The 21,721-nt window shown below is 44.0% G+C and overlaps 1 protein-coding gene across 1 annotated transcript in view; it reads left to right on the plus strand.

Annotated features, from left to right (window-relative positions):
- Window positions 1-19,288: 19,288 nt before the first annotated feature.
- HPCAL1 (hippocalcin like 1) overlaps window positions 19,289-21,721 on the plus strand; it is a 111,311-nt gene continuing 108,878 nt past the window's right edge. Inside the window, exon 1 of the mRNA XM_024208381.2 lies at window positions 19,289-19,657. The gene's annotated coding sequence lies outside the window, so the exon portion shown is untranslated. The remainder of the gene's footprint in view (window positions 19,658-21,721) is intronic.

Below are 21,721 nucleotides of genomic sequence, written 5' to 3' on the forward strand. Positions count from 1 at the left end.
AAGGACTGGTGCATATTCCTTTTCTTTGATAAAATGAAGGAGTTATGAGTTTACACTGTCCAAGGGGTTCTAAGATGAACATTTCTGGGGTGCAAGGCTGGGGGGATTTGCGGGTGTCTCCCTGTATACAGTTCATGAGTGGGTGGAAGAGCATTCACGTAACTTTGGGTGTCCCTTCACATGCTGATGGCTGTGTGAGAGCGAAGCCTGGAGAGGCTGCTTTTCACTAGCAGAGCAGTATTAGAGACACCCTGGGCTGGAGAGCTAAGGGGGCACAATGATTCCACAGTTCCAATTGTATCCTGGGGGATGTCTCAAAGCCCCTCTTGCTTTTAATATAATATATGAACAGCCTTTCATATAATATATGTGCCGCTGCCGACTGCTGGCATCAGTGAGGTGCTCCAGGTAGAAGATTCCATCAGTCTGACAGATAGTTACTCCCCAGACAGCTGCCGCATCCCCCTCCCCATAATGTCTGCTGAAACGTGGTGGGCTGAGAAGCTAGTAGGGTTATAGCCTCAGCCAAGGCACCACCCAAGGGAGCCCTGACTGGAGGATCGCCTGACTTCACCGATTGGTCCAACTACGCTGTTTAAGCCAGAAGGAGGCATAGGAAGTTTGTTTGAGCAACACGGTGATTTCCTGTTGTGGATGCATTATGCCTGTGCCTGCCTCCTGCACCCAACTCTGTTCCTGATTCCTGCTTGGCTCCTGCCTCACCACTGCCTTCACTCCTGTTCCCACCATGCTCCTGCTCCTGCTCCTTGCCTCTTCTCCAGTCATCAGTTACCAGTCCTGGCTCAGACCTTAGCCTCCAACTTCTGACCCCGAGTCTGGGTTGACCCTTGGCTCTGGAATTTGGTGTCTCACCTGAATTCTGACCCTCAGCATTTATTCCTGGTTTTGACTTTGGCTTGACCCTTGGCTCTGGTAACTGGCAGTTGACTAGTGCTGACTCTGGGCTTTGTTCCCCAACCTGGATGCCTGCTCCGCCCTCTAGACCTGACTCCTGCTCTGACTAGTAGGCCAGACTACATACATCCCAGTCCATAAGAGCAGGTTTACAGTTTTAGGGCCATTCTCCACAATTGGATCTACCCACCTCTGGATTCTATGGCAATTTTATTACAGTGTGCTTTTCTCTTTCCAACATCCCAAACCTCCAGTAATCGTGCAAAGATTTGGGGGTCAGAGTGGATAATTGGCTGAATATGAGCTCCCAATGTGATCCTTGGATGCATAAATGAGAAACTCGAGATTATTAAAGAGATTTTTACGTCTGAATTTGGCACTGGTGGAACTGCTACTGGAATTGTGTGTCCAGTTCTAGTGTCCACAATTCAAGGAGGATATTGATAAATCGGAGAGGGTTCAGAGAAGAGCCACAGAAATGATTAAAGGACTAGAAATCATGTCCTATAGTGCTAGACTCAAAGGGTATATCTACACTGCAATTAAAAACTCAGGGTTAGCCTGTGCCAGCTAACTCAGGCTTGCAGGGCTCAGGCTAAGGGGCTGTTTAATTGAAGTGTAGATGATTGGGCTCATGCTGGAGCTCAGGCTCTAGGGCCCTGCGAGGTGTGAGAGTCCCAGAGCTCGGGCTGTAGCCAATACTGATTATCACAAGCCCGTATGTTTACACTGCAGTTAAATAGCCCCTTAGCTCAAGACCCATGAGCCTGAGTCAGCTCGCACAGGTCATCTGCGGGTGTCTAATTGCAGTGTAGACATACCCAAAGAGCTCTGTCTATTTAGCTTATGAGGTGACTTGATTACAGTCTTTAAGTATCTACATGGAGAACAAATATTTGATAATGGGCTCTACAGTCTTGCTGAGAAAGGTATAACATGACTGAATGGCTGGAAATTGAAGTTAGACAAATTCAAACTGGAAATAAGGGATAAATTTTTAACAGTGAGGATAATTAACCCTTGGAACAATCTACCCAGGGTCATGGTGGATTCTCCATCACTGACAATTTTGAAATCAAGATTGGGTGTTTTTTTAAAAGATCTGCTCTAGCAATTATTTTGGGGAAGTTCTATGGCCTGTGTTATCCAGGTCAGACTAGATTATCACAGTGTTCCCTTCTGGTGTTGTAATCTATTAATCATATGGTACATACGTACACAGAAAATGTTACATATGCAACTAATCTATGATCTATACTGAACCATAGATGTGCATGGCACTTTGTATTCAAATAAAATTACAGGTCCCTCCCTTGCTGAGCTTATGGTTTAAATTAGGCATGCAGTATATTGCCAAATATATCAGCCTCTCCACTCCCCCCCAAAAACAATACTGATATTGGCTTAAAAATCATGAGATTTTTTTTAAATCATTTTGAATTTCTTCTGTTTGCCTTCTGATGTTGGAGCATTTAGAGTTCATATTTTCAAGCTTTTGACTGCAACAGTGTGGGCTAGAAACTTACATTTTATTTTTTAATGACTGCTGAGATTCTCAGGCAGTAACCTTGTTCCAGCAGCTGGAGCTTTATGAAAAACACCAAATATTATGAGATTTGCAATGAAATTGGGAGTTGGTAACACAGGACACGAGATGAGAAAGGGTGAGTTGAGAATTAAAATGCTGTTAGAACACGGTGTTAAAGAAAATATCACTCAGTATTTGCACCTGGGGCATAAATGCCATCATGGAATAACTTCACTCAATTCTTTCACATTTTCTATAACAAGATATGCTATTTTAGCTTTCTACTCACTACATCAATCTAACTGAAGGGTCTGCTTTCTCTAATCAGGCTTAACCCATCCCTGGAGCAGCTCTGTTGAAACCAATGGAGTTATGCCAGGGATGAACTTGTCCCATTGTGCCTAACTGTCCTACTAATAGATTTGTCTTGGGTCCAAGTGTTCTCCCAACTTGTTCTATAATTATCCTAAAATTGGATTTTTCTAAGTTTCATCATTTTACAGTTTTTTATAGTGCTGGCAATTAATTATTCAGAGCCATGGATGCTCTCGGCAGCTTTTCCCACTGGCTTTTATGGACACTAATGTATATAACTAATGTAAAGTGGAATGTCTTCACACACCGATATTTCAGAGTGAAAAGGAAGTGATTTTTTCTTTAATATTACACACTTCGTGCCCAGCATTTTCTGCTCTGATGTCCTTTCAAAATCCTTTGTGAGCCATTTGAAATCTCAGTGCCTAAGGGTATGTCTACACTACGAAATTAGGTTGATTTTATAGAAGTCGATTTTTAGAAATCTATTTTATACAGTCAATTGCCTATGTCCATACTAAGCGCATTAAGTCAGCGGAGTGCATCCTCATTACTGTGGCTAGCATCGGCTTATGGAGCGGTGCACTGTGGGTAGCTATCACACAGTTCCCGCAGTCTCCGCCGCCCATTGGAATTCTGGGTTAAGCTCCCAATGCCTGATTGGGCAAAAACATTGTTGCGGGTGGTTTTGGGTACATGTCGTCAGTCGCCCCCCCTCTGTTAAAGCAACGGCAGACAATCGTTTTGCGCCTTTTTTCCTGGGCTGCCCATGCAGACGCCATACCACGGCAAGCATGGCCGCGTTCTTGGGCATCTGGGTGAGGAGGCTATGGAACATGGGGAGGAGGGGAGGCAATTATACAGTGGATGCAGCAGGGGTCTGTGCTCTTGTTGGCTTTCCTCAGCTCCAACCGACGCTTCACCATGTCTGTTTGCTCCCCCAACAGACACTTCATCATGTCCGTTTGCTCCCCCATTAGCCTCAGCATCGTGTCCTGCCTCTGCTCTTTGCGCTCACTTGATTCTTTCCTGGCCTCTGCCACTGAATGCCTCCATGCATTAAGCTGTGCCCTATCAGTGCGGGAGGACTGCATGAGCTCGGAAAACATGTTATCGTGAGTGCGTTTTTTTCGCCTTCTAATCTGCGATAACCTCAGGGACGGAGATGATGGGGGAGCGTAGAAACATTCTACGCTCTACGATTCTGAGGGTACTGCATGGTCACCTGTGCCGCTGAGTTCACCACGCTGACCAAACAGGAAATGAAATTCAAAAGTTCCCGGGGTTTTTCCTGTGTACCTGGCTAGTGCATCGGAGTTCACAATGGAGCACTCTGGGATAGCTCCCAGAGGCCAATACCGTCGATTTGCATCCGCACTACCCCAAATTCGACCCAGCAAAGTTGATTTTAGCGTTACTCCCCTCGTTGGGGAGGAGTACAGAAGTTGATTTTAAGAGCCCTTTACGTTGACGGAACGGGGTTGGTTGTGTGGACGCAGTCATTTTTAAATCGACCTAACGCAGCTAAATTCGACCTAACCCCATAGTGTAGACCAAGTAAATATTCCTCTTCTGTTGTCAGAATGCTTTACAGTTACTCTTTATCCTTTACTGGATATAGTTACCACTGATGTAAGCAGACTAACTAGACCATTACATATTTCTATGGCAGCTTTAGGCTTGTGCAATCTACGAAACTAGATAGCACAGGCCTAAGGTGCAGACCCTCTTCCAGGACTCCCACAACACATTAGCCTGATCCTTCAGGTCCCATTTGACCTTAGCACCCTGGCCATCACAGAAGTAGAGTTCTCTAACTGCCCTTTCTGGCTCAGAAACTTTATCTTTGACTTCATCTCTTCACTTCTCGTCCCATTGCCTTGCTGGTAATAGGAGGTCACTCATAGATCTGACCAGAGGATGCCAATTCTGTTTTGCAGCAACTTTTGAGATTTTGAAAGTTAGTTTCATTTCACATTGTGACACAACCGGAACCTTTCAACTGGCTCCACAAAAATGGAATTGTTGGGAGGTGGGTGTCTGTCTATCCCACTGGCTAGTGCACTAGCCTGGGATGTGGGAAACCCAGGTTTCAGGCCCTATTCTGTCTGATTTAGCACAGACCTTTTTCACTACAGATCACTCTCAATCAGGCAGAGCAGGGATGCAAACCTGGGTTTTCTATACTCCAGGCTACTGCCCTAACCACTGAGACTATAGAACACCAGGCATTTACAAAACCTTCCAGGTGAAAAAGTTGTCAAAACCAACATGCCTCTGTGGCGTGTTCAGACCAGCTCTAGTCACTAGAAGCTGCCAAACCTCTCCAGGAAGTGGTGGTGATGGTAACAGGTAGGCCAGAGGTGGCCTGTGGGATTGTTGTAGGTATTCGGCAACAGAGGGACTTAACCATGAGTAAGTCAGAACTGGATTTCACACGTCACTTTGCCCTCACAAAATATAGTGCTGGTACTGCAGGTTTCTTTGACTAAAGTCTCTGTTAGTTTTCCTGAAGCACAAATTATTTTTGTACTGTGCCACAGCCTGTTGTGGTAGAGTTTGTTTCCCCTCTTGCCCAACATGTGTAATGTCCCTATTGGTAAGAAGTGATATGTGACCATGCCCATTACCAAAATGAATGAGAGGATGCTGTTTAAAATAGAACATGTGGCTCTCCACATAGCAACACTCCCAGCCCCCTTAGTGGCAGTTTCTAAAAGGAGAGAGCTGGAGGTATTATTTCAGGACACTAGATGGTGAAGACTGGATGAAGGCCCCAGGATGAAGTAATTCCCGGCCTGTCCTCACGAAGTCCTGCACCTCTCACCTGCTGCCAGTTCCTGACTCCTCAAGACTCTAACTAGTAACAGTCACACATGCAGCAGTAATTCAGATCAAGGGTGAGATGGTGGGAGGGGGGAATCAGAGAAGGATCATGGCTGTGACATGGCTTGAGGACACCTGCTTCCAGCATGTGGCAGAAAAGTTAGGGAGAGGCTAGAGATCTCATTTTGATGGCGAAGGGAGAGAAATGGAGCAGGAGTGAGGAGGGGGTTGCAGGGCTCTTGTTGGGAAAGGAGTCAGAGGGATATTCATCTTCACTACCTCACTGCAGACAGTGCAAAGTGAGTGTATCTGTCTTTTCTCCTAAGGTTTTATGTGGAATTTTGAAGGATGCTGGCACCAAGACATAGAACGAGGCCGAAATTGATCCATCAGTGAGCAGGGCACAGTTTTGGGTGTTCAATAAGGAATGTATTTCTTTTAAAGTGCAGTTGTAGTCAGAAAAGCATGGGTGTAAAACTGTCACTCTCACACAATATATTTGCTCCCTCTGATGTGCACATGAGTCAGAGCTGCTTATTTTACTGACAAAGGCTCAGGTCCTGAAAGTTATCCCACCTGGGTAGACCTTTATGCCCACATGATGCCACTAAAGTCAATGGGGCTCTATCAAAGCTCAAGGGTCCAATCACATGGAGCTGCTTTCAGGATCAGGAGGAACAAATCTTTTACTTTGGTTATTCTTGCAGAGTCCATACGTTAAAGGAAAGTGAGCTAGATTCTATTCTGCCGCATACGTCAAAGGAGTTAGTGGGTAAGCGCAGATTGCCAAACTTTTAGTAGCAGTGAGGCTGTATGAGGCAGAGAGAACGTGTGACATTCAAATCCCAAGTGAAGTATGAAGTGCTGGCAGTTAAAACAAAAATCATGTCTTGATACATAAATTGAGCAACTTTGATCATGATGTAATTATAAGAGAGTAAATATGGAATCCCAGTGTCATTTTAGTTACTATTCTGACCACAGCAACACTTAAAATATTTTATTTTAAATATACAGTGAACTGATATTAAAAGCAAGCTTGTTTTCACAAATGCTGCAAAGTTCCATCTTGTAACAATGCGCCACACAATGATGTAACGATATTCTATATAAATACTGAAATTGTTTATAGTACTGTGTTCTGTGTACTTCACTTTTAAATGTAGATGCCTGTCTGCTAAGCATACCTCTCAACCTGCCAAGGCACAAATGTGGGATGCAGTAATGTGTGCAAAGACTCAAAATGTAGAATGCAAAATAGTAAATCATAGATTAATGGATTATAAAACCAGGAGGGACTACTATGGAAATCTAGTCTGATCTCCTGCATAAAACAGGCTATAGGCCTTCCCTGAATTAATTCCTGTTTGAACTAGAGCATATCTTTTAGAAAAACATCTAATCTTGATTTTAAAAATGTTCACTGACAGAGAATCCGGCACAACCTTGGTAAATTGTTTATATATATATAAAATTGTTTATATATATATATAAAATCATCAAGAACCCTGATTCAGTAAAGCACTTAACTTTAAGTTTGTGATACTCCTGTGGAAGTCAGTAGGACTATCTGTCAATTTTAGATTTCAAACTGCTCATCACCATAGTTCCAGACAGAGCACCTCTTGCTTAAAGTTAAACATGTGATTCAGTGCTGTGTAGGACTGGGGGCTCTAGACTGAAGGTGCAGGATCTGTATAGAACACATAACATTGGTTAGTTTAGCACTATCCATTCTATGTGCCTGAATGAAGCAAGGGTCCTGGGGCAAAAATAGTATGTGATCATGTAACTAAAGACTGCGTCATAACACATATGCATAAGGGGGCTGATTTAAGTTTGTATAGGCAACCTTGATTTCTGGTATTTCTGATTCTGAGTGCTTGACTTTCCAATCTTAACTTTCTATAATGTAGGTTTTATATATATAATATAATATAATTATAATTTAATATCTAAATTTAATTTTGTACATGGAAACTCCTATTTCTTAGAGAAACACTGTACACAATCTAGTCTAATCTATTTGGGTGGCTATCAAGTGTACAGGTGCCAGATATAATTGCCTCTCCACCTTTCCACTCTAAGAATGATTCCAGGGGCTGAGTTGTTAGTCAAGTTGGCTTAGTCCTGCTAAGGGGCACACTAAGGTCCTGATAGAGATCTGCCATATATAGTTATGAATCAGGAGTCACTCAGTGGAGTTACACCAGTATAAAAGTGCTATGAGATCAGAATCCAGCCCCAATGCAGTCTTTGTGATTTACTAAACAAATGGCATGTCCGGAGTTCTTTACTCTTCGGAATATTCATGATCTGTCCTCTTGATTTTTGTTTTAATGGTAATACAGGGAAATCATTCATATTATTGGGGAGACCTCTTCAGCTATAGTGCAGTTCTACTGCAGGGAGACGCAGCTCGGAGTGGAGATACCGTGCGACTACTGTTCGAACGAAGTGCTGTCCTGCTGTGACAAAGGCATTGGGCTAGGTGTTGGGAAGGGGGGGAAGCTGGTACCCCAATTATAGGAGGAAATGACAGACAAAGTAGAAGGGAGTGGAATAAAACCCCAAAGACATCAGACAAGATGTGGAACCTCTGCTTTGTACCTAGGGTTTGAGTACCTGGTATGGCAGCTCATTTACCTAGGGCTCCTCTTTCATTTTCAAATAAATCTTATCTTCCATAGCAACGCGCTGCTGATCCCCCAAATGAATCCAAACCAAAACTGCATTCAGTGATAGTGTTCTCGTGAACTCTTCTATGCAGGGATAACAAGAAGTTCTCCTTTGTATTTGAGACTTGCAGCAGATATTAAAACCTAAACTTAATTAAGAAGATACAAAAAGACTGATGTCCAACAGTTTATATAACAAAAGTAATGGAGACAAGCACTTTTAAATATCCAGAAACTCATCTGGTGCCCTTTACTATTATTTATTGCTCTCTGCCAGCATGCACAAACAGAAGGGAAACCATGGATGGTGCCCAAAGGAGCTTACAGTCTAAATCAGAAAGAGATGACAAAATACAGACACACAAAGCACTGGATAAGGGACTTCTCTAACTTGTTTGGATGTTATTTGATATAAAATAGGACTCCTGGTATCACTGATAATGTTAAGAATCTAGCAGGATTTGCATTTAAGACTGTGGGCATTTGAAGTGCTGTTGGGACAAAAATAAATATGCGGTTGGTAATGTTTGCCTCAAATACTGTGGGGCATATCAGCGGAAACTACACCCACTGTCTGGTGCCTGCTTGATCTAGGTGTCTTGCCAGAACACTGGTGGGATGCTGATGGGAATGCAGGCAGTGCCACATTTTGTCTGAGATTCTGGTATGATGACTTTTTCTCATGTTATTGAGGGTTGTTTTTTTTTAAATCCTATTCTCTCTGCCTGAATTGAACTACATCTGATAAGAAAGAGGGTGACATTGCACCCCTGAATACTAGGAATGGTCCTGTATGCAAGGCTTTGCCTCTGTCTCTGTCAGTTAATGTTTGATACTGCTTTCATAAACATAAGAATTGGCCTGAGAAATCAGCCTCCAGTGCCCTTTAGTCCAGTATCCTGTCTTGTAACCATAGCCAGTACCATATGCTTGAGAAAGGTCCAAGAAATCCTGCAATAGCTAGTTATGGGATGACCTGCCCCCAGGCAAAGTTCCTTCCTAACTCTCAAGAGAAAGAAATTGGCTTCTTGGTATCCTGACCTGGCCTGATTCTGGTTCCTGACTCATAGTCCTGATCGCCAGTTTGTCTCATGCTTCTGAAATCCTCCAGCTATCCTGTTCCAGCTGACCATTGACTCCTGTCTCATGACTGTGGACTCTGGCTCTGACTACTAGGTGTGGCTGCCTACAACCTTGCCTTGACACTACATCAGTGCGAAGGATCCACCAAGCCCCCTGTCCTGCTTGGAAGGGAACTGGTGCGAGGTCACCATGTACCTCTTCTGGCTGCAGTGGGCGTGCTACTCTTAACTCTGGAGTGTTGTGAGGCCAAGCCCGCAATGTGCTGCTCCTCGTGGGTGAGTGCATCCACCCCAGCACTCAAGGATGACAGAATACTGGGACCAGGCCCCCTTTTGGCTCAGTTACAACATTGCTGTTGCTTAATAGTCCCAGAATGGCATTCTGGCTCCACTGCATCACTAACCTTCCTGCCCACCCACCAAGTCCAGTGTGGTGAACAGAAGCTGCAGCTGGCCTGCTGAATCAGTGAAGCTGATCACAGCTTGGCTAAGCACGTGTGCGCCCCAAAGACCTACACCTGCGAAGCCTGCCACTTGTTATTATCCCTGTCTTCCACATTCCCCGCAAGGCCAACCATTGAGCTCTCTGTTTCTCACCTTCTCAGGTGCCAAATGCCTCTAGTGCATGCACCTCCTCAGGCTCCCCAACATGGTCAGTAGAGCAAGTCAGAAATTCTTCATCAAAATGATTCTGAGATGGAAAATCAGAACATTCAGAAAGTGTCACGTTTTGATTAACTTTCATTTAGAAAACAACTGAAATGAAGTATTTTGATAACGTCAGAGCATCTTGTTTCAAGATTTTCAGAACATTTTAATTTTGTTTTGTTTCAAAACAACCTTTTGAAACTAAATTATTGGATTTTTATATAGTTTATTTATATTTTTAAAACCATTAAGTTTGAAATTGGAACAAAATGTTTTGCTTTTTACTGAAATGAAACGTTTTGATTCACCTGGATCAAGATTTCGGTTTGTTTGTTCGTTTGTTTTCAGACTTTCATTTCGTGGGAACTCTTGAAATGTTTTGTTTTTGTCCCGTTTTGAAATCCTGGCATTTCTCACACATCAGAAAATCTGGTCCCTGCCTCGCTCTAATAAACAGTCTCTGAACTGCCTTCCTCTCCTGCTACTATTAGGCCCAGTTTTTCCTCTCTGAAAATCTGGTCACGCTAGGAAAAATGGCAAGCTACACAGACAGCCTGGGCAGCACCAGGTGGCCTTAGCCTATAAAGTAGCTTCTGTGCCTGATTTAGGGCTCCGTCCTGGAAACTGGCCCAAATCCAGCAAAGCACTTAAGTATTAGCTTAATTTTAAGCACACCACTAATCTCATTGGGCGAGAGGAAAAAGGTGTGGTTTTGCCTTGTGCTAGTTTATCTGTAGTACAATCCTAGTAAAGACAAAGTTTTCACACATGCGAGTGGATTAAAATAAAGACTATGGGGGAGCCTAGCGTTTACACTAACCTGCGAACTCAAGTTAAAACTACAACTGCCTTGTCTTCACTGGGATTGTACCTCATGACAGGTATCTTGTGTTAGGTAACACCAGGTGAGAATGCAGTTTTCTTCCTAGTAAAGACTTAAATGAGACTATTCATGTGCTTGAAGCTAAGCACATTCTTCGTGCTTTGCTGGACTGGAGCCAGAGAGCTTGGCAGTTTGCAGAACTGAGGCCTTGCTGCTGTGACAAGGGGACTGCTCCCAACTCTCTGCTCCCACTGCAATGAAGTCAGATGATATTTAAACATTTTAATCATAATCCTAATTTAATGATTAGCTTGTAGTATTTGCTAAATGCCAACAATGTGCTGAGTTATTTTTAACATCTTACTTAAATACTCTTTTCTGCAATAACCCTCCTTTTAAAAATTACTAACTTTTTTGTCTTTAAAATATTTTTAATTAGTATTTTTAATTTCCTCCCCTCTGATTTTCATTTCCTTAATTACCAACAGGAGCAAGACAAGAGCTCTCCATAGCTACCATGTTTGGGCAGAATTTAATCTGACTTCTTAAAAATATTATATGTTGGTTTAGGTATAATAAAGCAGCCCATACTTTAGGCTCAAGTCCCACAATCCATTACAATAAATAACCGGCCCCATGCAGAGCCCTATTGTAGTCAATAATGATCCAGATGAGTATCCAGTTGCAGAATTGAGCTGTAGACCCTGATCCTCCAAGAATCTCCATATGAGCAACTCCTTCACCTACACAGAGCTCCAGTGGGGCTTCATACAGGCACAGGAGCCCACCTGCAAAGGCAACTTGCAGGATTGGGGCCCAGGTCGTCATGTGGAAAGCGTTCCAAATTCCCTGTCACTATTCCTGTAAAATTCATTGACCTTTAAAAAAACAAAACAAAAACCCTGCAAGATTTTGCAAGAGCAGCAAGTCCTCTTTTATGGGTGTAGGCAGTCTTTCCTGAGCAGAAACCTGATATACAGGTTGAGTGTAATACTTTTAAAAAAAAAAAAAACAAACCCAATAGGAGTCAAGTTTGTATCTTTTGCCACTATTGTTTTGGAAGTACTTTGGCCTGTTTGGAAATCCTTGCATTGCTCAAAATGTTTTTTTAAAAATAAGAAGGTTTGCAAAGTCTATGTGGGGATGTATTATTTTGATTTAGTAGCACTTACAGTCAAAATAGACAAGAGAGGAGAAAATGGTGGGAGCAGAAAGAGGTGCAGAGAGAGCAACTGAATTACTTGCCCAAGGTTGCTCACCAGATCAGTGGCTGAGCTGGGAATAAAACCCAGGTCTGATAGATTCCAAGGCCAGAAGGGACCACTGTGATCATCTAGTCTGACCGCCTGCATAACACAGGCCATCGAACTTCCCCAACGTAACTCCTAGAACCTACCTTTTAGAAAAACAGCCAATCTTGATTTAAGAGTTGTCATTGATGGAGGAGCCACGAAGACCCTTGGTAAATTGTTCCAATGGGTAATTACTCTCATAATTACAAATGTACGCCTTATGATCAATCTCAACTGGGAGTCTGCTGCCTCCTAGTTCAGTGCCCTATCCACTAGATCACACTGTCTTCCTGATCTAGTCTGTTTCCCTAGTTCCCTGGGCTAGCTGCGTCTCGGGGAGCCTTGCAGAGGCTCATTCCATGGGAAGAGGGTGTATTTTGAGTTATTCCTGTGGATAACACTCAAAGTTGTACCTCTGTTAGGTAAAGAGAAAGTCAGTGACATATGGCCTTGGGGAAGGGGAAGTGATTCCTGAAGGACATCTCTCCTCTCCAAAAAGTGAACCTTTGCCCAGTGACTCTGCATGAGATCATTGCATGGACCATATATCACAAGTAGAGCTGGCTGAAATATTTTGCACTAAAATTGTTTCTAGGTGCAAATGTGGCTTTTGTCAAAATTCTGCAGGGGAGAAATTTTCAATTTTCGGATTGAAAGAATCAGAATGAAAAGTTTTGTTTCATAATGTCAATTTGAAACAGTGCTGGTCATTTAGAAACTTTTTGGAACTTTTCATCCCATGAAATATTTCAATTTTCTGTCGTGATTTGAAACGGAAAGAAATTTCAAAATGTTGGTTTCCCGCTGGATGAAAATTCTGTTTCCTGATCAGTGGTCATCATGAGGTTTTTCAACCCTTCTCTACAAAATCTGTCTTGGTATGTTGAACATACATTGAAATTGTCAAGTCATCTGTATTTAAGAAGGGATCGTGGCACAAATGAAAAGCAACTATTGCATGTTGATATTCAGCTTTCTCCCCATTCCATCCTGCAGGCCCAAGAGTTATTCACGGGTATGAATGGCTATGCATTACATGTGTATTTTGAAAAATCTGCTACTTGATCTGGAAACAGCAGGGCAGAATTTCCAAGATGCTACATACTAGGGCCTGCACACTGCAATTAGATCCATGCGGGCAGACCCTTCATGTCAATCTGCACAGCGGTAAGGATCCACCTGTACCGATCCATCTGCAAGAGGAGTGTGACATTCAGGGGAATCTTGTGAATTTGAGAAGATGGTATGAAGCTGTTCTTATGAAAATTGCTGTTCCACGGAATGCTTCTGTCTATCCATCGTAACTGTCAAGACTTTAAGCACATCCCTCCCAGACTGGACTGTAGTTAACCTTTACTGTACTCAGGTTGTATGCTTTTGAGGGGGTCTGGTTTAGCTGCAGGACTAACAAAGGTCAGAAAAAGCAAACGGGGCTCCAGGATTGAAAAGACAAGACAAGTGCTGTTGCAGAAAAACCATGAATGGCCTGGAGGACTTTGAGCCCAGCCCAAAGAATGCTTTGGAGTGGTGAGGAAACTGAGGTAGGGAAATGCATGTAGGATTTATTATTTTTGTATATATCTGTGTATTTCTTGTAATATTGAAGAGCACTGGTGTCTTAGAATCCTGTGCAGTCTGTCACATCTGTCATGCCCTTGAAGAGTTAATGTCAGGAGTAAGGCCTGCAGCTGCCTCTGCTCAGTACTCCTCAGACCCTAATGAACCAGCTGGCCTGCTTGACAGACCACCCTCCCAGATTGGCTAAGGAAGGGAGCAGGCCCGTTCTTAAGCTCAGCAGCAGCCATCGCTTGCTGGCTGCTCAACACATCTGCACCTGGACTCTCTGTGCTTGTCTCTCACCAAGCCCTGCTCTGCTCCTCCACAGCTCCAACCCAGATCCTGTTTGTTCCCAGCCTTGCTCCTGCCTCAGAACCAACCCTGCTCCTGCCTTCCCTGGCTCCTGGTAATCCGGTTCTGACCCTTTGCTCTGATTCCTGACTCCAACTCTGTCTTGATCCTTGGCTCTGCCACTCAGACTTTGTCTCGGATTCTGACCTTCGGCCCTACTTCCTGGTTCTGGTCCTGTCTCAATCTTTGGCATTTGGACTCTGAGCACTAGGCCTGACTCCCATGCTGAGCACTAGGTCTGATTGCCTGTGACCTGATCTCCTGACAGCTAACTTGTGGACCCAATACACCCAGGTGGCTGGAGTTCTGGGAGAGTGTGTGTTTAAGCTATGGGGAGCTGAAGGGGTCAGTACTAGCCCAGGGACTAGGCAGTTGGTCTGGGAGGTTTCAGCTCTCAGGAGGAGGTGCTCCCCTAGTGTGTGCCTAGGGATCCCCAGTGAGGAGCAGTGCATGGATTCTGTTTAGATGCCAGAGGCTTAAAGCTCACCGGATCCAGTGGTTAGATCCCCTCACAGCAGACTGGTGAGTGGCACTCGACTGGAGTTGTGACAATGAGATGTATGTAACTAAGGGTCATGTACGCAGACTTTGAATAGCATGACAAATCCAGTTCATGTTAGTAGGACTTTTTATGGGCATAGCTAAAATGCTATCTAGTATTTTTTGTTTTTTTATGACAAATTTTGGCAAACAAAGTGACATAAGTGGCTTGTAAAACTACTAAACCTAATCCCATGCACAACAACATTTCAGAGGGAAATAGGGTGTAATCTGTTTTTACAGGATTTTCCTATATTCAAACCCAGAAAGCTTCATACCAAATCTTATCTGAAAACATTAACTAACTTTTGTGCCTACTGTATTTATTGAAGCACATGTGCTCTATAAAATCAGTTTGGAGATCCATGCAATAAGCAGGCAGAGGAATGAAAAGTGAAAAAGTGCGTTTTTAATCTAGAATTTCCTTGCCTTTGTCAGCTTTATTCAGACCTAGTTTTTTGTATTTATGCACTTGATCACTCTGTTCTCTAAGAAAAATCATTTTGTGCAGCCAAGTTTCCTTTATGCTGCTTTAGTCCTTTCTTTCATTGATCTAAAAAAGATACAAAATACATGTTTCTATATGTAAATGCGCATTATGACTTTCACTGTTCATATGCTTAGTCACACATAGATACTGTGGTACCCCTGGGGCAACCTTAATAACATCATAGAAACTGAAGTGCACATTTTTTTCTCTGTCCAGCTGTGCAGATTCAGATCTGGTATTTTCAGGCTTGTTTCCAATCACCACAATATTGTGACAGCTCTTAAAATTCACTCTTCCTTGCCGGGGGAGAGAGGCACTACCCAGACAGAAAAAAGAGCAATCATGCAGTGACAGGGTATTGCCACTGCTTGTTATAGTTTTGTAGTAAACATCAATCTTGTGTTATCAGTACAGTCACAAGCATAGCAAGTAATGGGGGTGGTGGGAAAAGAAGAGCACACTAAACAGCATTTTAAAAAAATGTGCAGTTCATTTTATCTGTCACATGCACATTTTACTTACTTGCTCTCTATGTATTCAAAACTAGAGAGAGAGACTCTGAAGGGAAGTAGCAGAAACCCCTTTCTGCTAGGTCATTTAAAGCTGGACTGGACAGCACACTAGAAAATACTGCAGGGAGCAGTCTTGCTTGGGCAGGAGGACTAAGATGACTTTGCAGACCTGTAATGCAGACAATTGGAAAAAAGAAATATGCATTTGTTTCAATGTAAACAAGATATTAGTTCTTTCTGTTGAAGTGACATGAATTGTCTGTACTGTAGCTGACAGCAACTTGTGCAGCTGGCATTTCTCAGGTGTGTTTGCTTTCTGCGCCCTGGCTGGCATTGCAGAGCATGAGCGCACCGAGGTGCTGAAGTGCCACAGGCAAAGATTCAATCATCAGCAACTGATACCAAAAGGACAGATTTGTTGCTAATTTACAGACATGCAGCCAGCTTTTGGAAGGAAACAGTCCTGTGTAGACAAACTGGCCTTAGATTTCCCAAAACATTGCCATCAAAGACAAATGCTTCTGACTTTATTACTGTAATTCATTTGAAATCCCCTCAAGTGACTTTTGGCAAGAGATTTGCAAAAGCAAGATTAAAGCAGGATGAAAAAAATAATTACAAGGTTTCTTCAATTGCCACGTTGTTCATTTTAAGATGATACATTGATTTATGTAGGTGCTACTTTAACTGCTCTACACACCTCACATGAAATAACTTAGGCTCTGATCCTACAAGCTATTCCATGCAGGTGGCTCCCTCCACAAAGTTTTTGTGGTTCAACCTAGACCAGTGATGGGTTGTCTGGATGCCTTAAATGCTACACTGCTGTGGCTCACAGCCTGAACACCACCATCCAACAGACATGCATGAAGGTCACCTACTGGCTTCCACCGCCCAGTTTCTGTTTGCCCCAACATCCCCCAGTCCCAAATTTCCACAAAACTGTCTCCCTGAAGTGTCCAGCTTTCTCCTAATTAAGTGTGCTGCTCCTTTAAAGAGACAGAATTAGCAGCTTGTTATCTTGACTGGAGTGAACAATCACTTCTGCTCAGTCACAGCATGGCTTGGTTTAGATAAAAAGTAAAACAAATTTATATGGTCAAAAAGATAGGACAGACATGGTTACACACAAAGGTAAAATTATACTTCTAAAACTAACACTTAACTCCAGCAAGTTACATTCTTTGTTCAAGGTAGTTTCCTTATCAATCTTCATTTTCCAACTGTGGCTGATTACTTCTTAGTTAGGATTCCCATAGAGGCCAAGGCGCTGGTTTTCCTTGTCTCCTTAGGTGAAAGATCACTTAGGGGTTCTCTGCCTCTCTCTTTGTAGTTCAGGAAATCTTTGAAAACTCTCTCTCTCAAAGTTCATTGACTCTGCTTCAGGAGTCAGGAAGACTTCCTAGGGTGCAGTCTCCATCCCCTGTTGAGATTAAGTGATCACTTTTCTCCCACTTGCTCTCCTGATGGCCTTTTTAGCCTGGCATGCAAATGTAGTTTTCATTGCCTTTGGTCAACGGAACCACATTCTCTTGTCTGGAAAAAAAAATGCTTATCAGCTCTCCCTGACATGTCTGGTTTAAACATGTTAGTCATAATTCCAGTATATCCATATAAAGCTTTGTGGATTGACAATACATACATCACGCAAGAATATTAATGATCACTGAGTTATTAGTCTTCCAATGACATATTACATGACACCTTTTAGAGACAGATATAACAACTGGGAGTTGGGGTACACAGAGCTGGTCAGGCCAACAGAAACTCCCTGCTAGATACCAGGGAGCTTCTGGCATAGGGATGCTCTCAGGATTGCAGATTCTCTGCCACTAGCATCCTTCCTATGCAGAATAATTTGCAGGATTGGTGCCATAGTGCTCAATTGTGCCGTTTGACTAAGGACTACAAGATCAGACCTTAGATTAGTCTTCTTTCTAAAGTTCAAAGGGTTGCTTCCATTCTCATTGACTACGATAGGCGCAAGATCAGACTCACAGGGCTTTTTTCTAATGCACCAACTAAGGGCTAAATCCTGCTTTCCTGGCTCTCAGAAGTACCTCCACTGAAGTCATTGGGACTGAAAACTCCAAGGCAGTGAGGCAAAGAGGCCCTTGCTGACTGACCCCCTATTAGTTGCAAGAGCTGTGATGGGGCTTATTAGGCAAACAGGGGAAATGGTCTAAGCACTCTAATCCTAGCCATCAGTTTCATCCTTTCTTTTCTGGTATTGTTAAAAGCAGTTGTTTAAGCATTAATGCTTAAGACCATTAATCAAAACCAGAGTTTGTATGAACACACACTGCTAAATTACAGCCAAACCTGGTGCTACTAAAAGCTCACCAGTGGCAGGCAAATGGCTCTAATGTGAAGTGAGTCATTTAAAAGGTACATATCCCTTTAATATCCTGAGTTAGTCATTCCTAAAGATAGGAGGGCAGGTAGTGCTATCACATTCATTAACAGGAGTCTTAATACTGATACTGAAGTACAGGTAATTACAGTAGATGTTTCTGGAGTAGAAATAACTGTGCATTGCATCTCTCTCTCTCTCTCACACACACACATACAAATACTTGAATTTGCATGAATCATTTGGTTTAAACACTGTATGAACCTGCTTCTGTTGTCTGATGCTTAATCAAATTCAATATATAGTTTGAAGGAGACAGATGAGTTTAATTTAGTCTCGACTTTTCTCTTTCTTCCCACTACAGAAATAAAATGAAGAAGAAGCAGAAGAGAAAAATCATAATAAAGGTGAGATACAAAAGCAGTTAAAGCACTGTGGTTTGTGTATTGCACCGCACCATTATATGAGAGTATTAAGGATGCAGTTAATGCAGGTATGTCATTTAAAAAGTGTTCAAGTAGGCTAAATACACCCACTGGGTCCAATTTTCCAAATGCAGATACTTTTAATAGGACAATAAGATCTTGTAATAGGATGCTCAAACTGGCACTTATGTGCATACAATGGGAATGCCCATGCTTACCTATTGATCTTAGCATTCAGATGCAGGATTCAAGTGTCCTAGTAACACATGCACAATGAAAACAAAGCTCCCATTCTCATATGTCACAGAGGATAGAGCTGAGGAAATAACCAAGGACTTATTCCAAAAACGTAGCGTCCTTTTCTGTTGCAAATGGTCTGGGACCACTTAACAACTTTCTCCAGTTTGCCCTTTATTCAAACTTGGTCACAATGACACACTAATTTTCTGCGAATAATTCTTGCTCATGGGCTGTTTGTGACTACTCAGAATGATCGGAAATTTAAGACGTGTGGTTCTTTTTGATTGACGGGATAGGTCACGTGGCTTTGTTTCGGTTCCCCAGGTGGTAGGCCAGAACTCTGAAAAGGGGGTTGGGTGTGAGTACTTGTGCTGAGGACTCAGCGCTGCTCGGGCCGGGCTCGTGGCGTCTGGGGGCAGCTGTGTGTGCACTAACCCGCCGCACGCAGCAGCGCGCGCGCCACTTTCCAGGACTTCTGTACTTCCTGTCCTGCCGGGGACAGCGGGGTGGGGTGGGGCGGGGAGGGGGAGAGAGACCAACGGGTTCCTGCTGTAGGAGGCACCGCCTGCTCCCCGCGCCGCCAGCGCCCCCCGCGGCTCCCCTGCAAAGAGGGGCGGGCCCGACGGCGCCCCCCCTCCCGGTCACCGCCCCCCTGCCCGCAGTTGGTCCGCTCCCGGAGCCAATAGGCTGTCGCGCCGAGTGTGGGTTCGGGGGCAGCGACCAGCGCGGAGTTTGCGCCGCGGCAGCGCGGGGCGCAGCATGGGGCAGTGTCGGTGAGCGCCGCTCTGGCCAACCCGCCTCCGCCAGGCCAGCGTCCCTCCTCCCGCGGCTGCAAAGTTCAGTCTCCCCGCGGGTCCCAGGGCGGCTGCCGCTCCCTCCCCCTGCCAGGAGCCGGCGGCTCGTTTCCTCTTTCGCTCCTCGTCGCCTTTCTCTGTTCGCAGCCCGAAGCGGAGCCGCCGCTCCAGGGACCGCGGCCGCCGCCGAGCAGCAGCAGCGAGCGCTTCACTTCGCGCGGGTCGGGCGAGGGAGCGTCCCACCCCGGCAGCCGGAGCGCGGCGAGACCAGCCCAGCCCCAGGACCTGGTAAGAGCGGTGGCTGTGCCCCCTTGGCGTGCTGCTGGGGGGGGACCCGCCTTCGGCTTGATGCTTGTTTTCTCTTCTCCCACTGTGAGCCACCCCCCCTTACCCTTCTCCGGGGGGGGTGAGTTAATCGGCTCATCTCCTAGTCTTGGGAAGAGGGGAAATGTAACCAGGCTGCAAGCAGGGTTTTGCAACAGTTGAGCTCCCCTTTCATACGGCCGGCGATTTTCCAATGAGTTTGGGTTTAAAACCTCCAACTCGATGCAGTCGGTGCCAGCTGTCAGTGGGGTGCGTGCGTGCATCTTTTGGCCGTGTTCTCCCACCGGGGAAGCCGCTACAAGGTGGGGCGGGTGGGGTCCTTTCCCCTTTCCTCCAGGGTTCCAGGCAGCAGAGTTCGTCTCTCCTCCTCCTTTGGTCTGTGACCTTAGCAGTTCTGGGGACCCGTCTTTCCAGTAGCTTCCTAACAATGTTGTGGTGTTTTGTTAAGTCTAGTAGATCATGATACATTTTGTTGAACTCACCATGAATCATTCTTTCTCCCCAAAACCCTTCCTTATGATCTACGAAAGTCATCTTCTCTCCAGCGCGTTTTTACAGTGCAGATTTACTATTTAATTCCTCCTCCAGCCCCTTTGGATTTCAGAGTTAAACCACTACTCTGACTGTGGGTGTGTGAAATGAGAAGTGCTGCTTTTTTTCCCTCTGCCTGACTACAGGTACGCACCTAGGTGTGTGTGTATGTGTTTGGGTATGTGGGCGTGCATGTGAATTGTCTAATTTAGCAGAAAAATATGATGATTAAAGTTATGCAGAGACCCCAGGGCTCACGTTAATGATGGTTAATTTTTTACCAGTCAGACTTGCAAATGCATAAACATTACACTGTGTTTAAACAAACTATTTAAAAACGGAACTTTCTACTTGCCATACTCTAGAGAATGTCCTTCCAGAAAGTCTTTATGATCCTTTACTGGCGTCTTCAAGAGACGGCTCAGAAAAACAAAAGCCAGGCTGGCTGGTGAGAGAGACCCTAGATCTGAACAGAGTTAACCTTTTTACACTTTAGTGGATTCTTTGCTGAAAAGGGTTTTGTTGATTTACATTTGCATTAGAGTTGTCATTTGCTTAGTGATCTGTAAAAAGAGAGAGTGAGTATTTGAGGTTATTATGAAATCTTGAAATTTACAAGAAATTATATATAAAATGGCACACTTACGTTTTGAACAATGAATTTCCATACAAATAACCCTTTCCTGAATGAAAGTAATGCAGTGTCTGAGATGGAACCTTTTTATCTTCAAATACTTTATATGCTCAGTGTGGTGTTTAGTCACCACTAGATGTTTGTTTGTTTTGGTTTTTTTAAATTGGGACTTTGTCACATCCAGGAATGTTTACAGATAAACTTTGTCATGAGATCATAGTATAATGTACCTAGCTGCAAACAAAAACCTGTGACTGTAATTCTTGTAATAGGGAGAGAGGGGGATGAGACCGAGAATGCACTCTCTCTTCTTTCTCCTCTCAATATTTAGGGTATTTTCCAGTGGCTCTGAGCCATTCATTGTAATTCTGCCTCAAAACCTCCTATTGCCTAAAAATGCAGCTCTCGCAAGGCCATGGAGAGTTTCAGTAAACCGTTATCATGATAAAGCTGTCTTGCATACTCATGCCAACACTGCTTCAGTGCTTCCTGCTGTCATTGGCAAGTAAAGCCATGGGAACAATTAATCTGCTATGACTTTGAAGTGCCCTGCCCACTCTCCTTTGGGAACAGCTTTGACCATCTGAAGCTGAGTAGAACCACAAGCATATTGCTGTGATTTCTGAATGTTCTTTTTCTTACAGTAGGCTCCTTGGTGCATGTGAACAACTGAATGTTAGATATCTTCTAATCCAGGGGTTTTCAAACTTTGGGTCGGGATCCCAAAGTGGGTTGCAAGCCCTTTTTAATGGGGTTGTCAGAGCTGGCGTTAGACTTGCTGTGGCCCGGGGCTGAAGGCAAAGCCCAAACCCCACCTGTGACAGTGTACCCCATAAGGCTTTATGGGGAGGGGGTGCTTATAA

The sequence above is a fragment of the Terrapene carolina genome, unplaced genomic scaffold (genome assembly GCF_002925995.2).
Source record: "Terrapene carolina triunguis isolate 2854851 unplaced genomic scaffold, T_m_triunguis-2.0 Scaffold42, whole genome shotgun sequence".
In the NCBI taxonomy this organism is placed as follows: Eukaryota; Metazoa; Chordata; order Testudines; family Emydidae; genus Terrapene; species Terrapene triunguis.